The sequence below is a fragment of the Schistocerca nitens genome, chromosome 2, assembly GCF_023898315.1.
Source record: "Schistocerca nitens isolate TAMUIC-IGC-003100 chromosome 2, iqSchNite1.1, whole genome shotgun sequence".
In the NCBI taxonomy this organism is placed as follows: domain Eukaryota; kingdom Metazoa; phylum Arthropoda; class Insecta; order Orthoptera; family Acrididae; genus Schistocerca; species Schistocerca nitens.
The window spans coordinates 1,033,631,049-1,033,634,574 of record NC_064615.1 but is presented as its reverse complement, the minus strand read 5'-3'; the positions used below and the strand labels follow the sequence as shown (position 1 = coordinate 1,033,634,574).

At 45.9% G+C, this 3,526-nt stretch overlaps 1 non-coding gene across 1 annotated transcript; it reads right to left on the bottom strand.

Annotated features, from left to right (window-relative positions):
* Positions 1 to 1,589: 1,589 nt before the first annotated feature.
* Positions 1,590 to 1,664, bottom strand: Trnap-cgg (transfer RNA proline (anticodon CGG)). Its single transcript has one exon. It is a non-coding gene; the product is annotated as a tRNA-Pro (tRNA).
* Between the last annotated feature and the right edge of the window lie 1,862 nt (positions 1,665 to 3,526).

The window sequence follows — 3,526 nt, the reverse complement described above, 5'->3', positions numbered from 1 at the left end:
GACTGAGCGCTATTCTTCTTTCAGGCGTTGTAAGGGCTTATAGTCTCGAAAAGAGGATCTGGGCTACACGAGGGTAGATCAGATGTCAAGCCCGTCGCTTGGCAATTTGCGAGGCCTAGGGGACGTCTGCTTGTGTTAGTGCCAAGTGAAGGGCGGCTCTGCTGACAAGGCAAAGGAATGGAGGAGCAGCATTAGGGTCCCTCTGTCACTCTCGCCACCGCCGACATCTCTGCCCACTGAGTGTAATCTTTGTGGAAAACCTCAGAGAAGGGAATACCAGGATTACCCCTCATTCGCTTTCACATGGACAGAAACACATACACACACACACACACAGACACACACACACACACACAGACACACACACACATAAACACACATATTCACGTGCACGCGGGTACTTACAAGTCTGGGTACGGAAGGAAGTACCAAAAGAACGGAAGTATCGCTTATAAAACTAATATACAAGAAAGGTGACATAAAATCCCGAAAAATTTTCAATAATACCGTTACTAAAACCGTCATACACTATACACAGAGGTGATAAAAGTCACAGGATATCCCATAATATTCTGCTGGATCTCCTTTTGCTCTGAACAGTGCAGCAACTGGACGTGGCATGGACTCACGTGTCTTTAGAAGTCCGCTGCAGATATGTTGAGCCATGGTACCTCTATAGACATCCATAGTTGCTAAGGTACTGCCGATGTAGGCTTTTGTGCAAGAAACGACCTCTCGATTATGTCCTATAAACGATGGCATTCAAATCGGGTGATTGGGTGGCCAAATGATTAGCCTGAATTATCCAGTCAAACAAACTGCGAGTAGTTGTGGCCAGGTGACATACCGCATTATTGTTTGGGAACATAAAGTTCACGAACGGCTGAAAATGGTCTCGAAGTAGCCGAACACAACTATTTCCAATTAATGAATTGATCAGTTGGACCATAGGACCCAGTCCATTACATGTAAACAAAGCCCACTCCATTATGGAGTCACCAATAGCTTGCACAATGCCTTGTTGACATCTTAGGTCCATAGTTTCATGGGGTCTTCGCCACACTCGAACCCTACCATCAGTTCTTACCAATTGAAATCGGGATTCATCCGACCAGGCCACGGTTTTCCAGTCTTCTAGGGCCTAATCGATATGGCCATGCCGAGGAGAGGCTGTGCAGGCCTTGTCGTGCTCTTAACAAAGGCACTCGCATAGTTCCTGTGGTGCCATAGCCCATCAAAGATAAATTTCACCGTACTGTCCTAGAGGATACGTTAGCGGTTATTTCACGCAGTGTAGCTTGTCTTTTAGCACTGACAGCTCTACGCAAACGCCGCTGCTCTCTATCGTTATGTGAAGGCCGTCGGCCACTGCGTTGTCCATGATGATAGGTAATGCCTGAAATCTGGTATTCCCTGCACACTCTTGACACTGCAGATTTAGGAATATTGAATTAGCTAACAGTTTCCGAAAAGGAATGCCACAATCGCCTCGCTCTAAGTGCCATAATCACGTCGGAAATCGAGAATGAGATTTTCACTCTGCAGCGGAGTGTGCGCTGATATGAAACTTCCAGGCAGATTAAAACTGTGTGCCGGGCCGAGACTCGAACTCGGGACCTTTGCCATCCGCGGGCAAGTGCTCTACCAACTGAGCTACCCAAGCACGACTCACGCCCCGTCTTCACAGCTTTACTTCTGCCAGTACCTCGTATCCTGCCTTCCAAACTTTACAGAAGCTCTCCTGTGAACCAAGAGAAGAAGAGCTTCTGTAAAGTTTGGAAGGTAGGAGACGAGGTACTGGCAGAAGTAAAGCTGTGAAGACGGGGCGTGAGTCGTGCTTGGGTAGCTCAGTTGGAAGAGCACTTGCCCGCGAAAGGCAAAGGTCCCGAGTTCGAGTCTCAGCCCGGCACACAGTTTTAATCTGCCTGGACGTTTCACGTCGGAAATCCTTTCACATAAATCACCTGAGTACTAAAGACAGCTCCACCAATGCACTGTCCTCTTACAACTTGTGTACGTGATACTGACGCCATCTGTATATGCGCAAATCGCAATTCCATGACTTTTATCACTTCCGTGTATATGCTAGAATGACAGCTGAAAGACTGAAACCCACTCTGGGAGTTGTTCAATCAGTACAATTATATTAAAACAAATTATAGAGAAACACAAGAAATACAATAAAGGAACATCGTTTTCATAGATTAATAATGGCATTTGATTAACAGAGATATTAGTAAGAAGAGATATTAGTAAGAAGAGGCATACCTACAGCTGCACCTCCACAAATACTCAAAGAGCTACCTAATAGTCCGTGGCGGACGATCTTCTGGTTCCACTAACTCATCCCTCCTACCCTGTATCATTCGCGAAAGATGCATGGGAAGAATGTTTGGTGTTATGCCACTTTGTTATCTCTACTTTCTCGAATTTTCTCGTTGTGGTCATTTCGTTGTGTGTGGTATGAAGCAACAGTTTGCCGGACCCTTCCCTGGAATTAATCTCTCCAAAATTCATTTATATACGTCTCCGTGATGCACAACGTCTCTCTTGTACAGTGTGCCACTGGAATTTGTTGGATTGGATTGTTTGGGGGGAAGAGACCAAACAGCGAGGTCATCGGTCTCATCGGGTTAGGGAAGGACAGGGAAGGAAGTTGGCCGCGCCCTTTCAAAGGAACCATCCCGGCATTTGCCTGGAGCGATTTAGGGAAATCACGGAAAACCTAAATCAGGATGGTCCGACGCGGGATTGAACCGTCGTCCTCCCGAATGCGAGTCCAGTGCGCTAACCACTGCGCCACCTCGCTCGGTCTGGAATTTGTTGAACATATCTGTAGCGTTCTTGCAAGGACTAAACTATTCCTTTACGAAACGTGCCGCTGTTCGTTGGATCTTCTCTATCTCTTATATCAGTCTTGTGTGCTAAGGGTAACAAAAAATGGTTAAAATGGCTCTGAGCACTATGGGACTCAACTGCTGAGGTCATTAGTCCCCTAGAACTTAGAACTAGTTAAACCTAACTAACCTAAGGACATCACAAACATCCATGCCCGAGGCAGGATTCGAACCTGCGACCGTAGCGGTCTCGCGGTTCCAGACTGCAGCGCCTTTAACCGCATGGCCACTTCGGCCGGCGCTAAGGGTAACAGATTGATGAAAAATACTCAAGAATCGGTCGAACAATCGCCTTGTAAGCCACTTGTTTAGTGGATGAATTACATGTTCCTAACATTCTTCCTATGAGTGATTGTCTGGAGTCTGCTTTTCTTGCTATGTGGTCAGTCCACTTAAGATCGTTCCGAATAGATGCTCCTAGATATTTCACGATCGTTACTGATTTCAGCAATTTATCATCAATAGTGTAGCTGTACAGTAGCAATACATCTTATACAGTTAATTCAGAAGATTTATAATAATACAAGTATCCAAATAATCGTGGATATCGAAAACAGTGGCTAGTAACGTAAGTGTTTGACAAGGTTGCAGCTTTTGGCCACTGCTCCTTAATGTAGGTCTACAGGTAC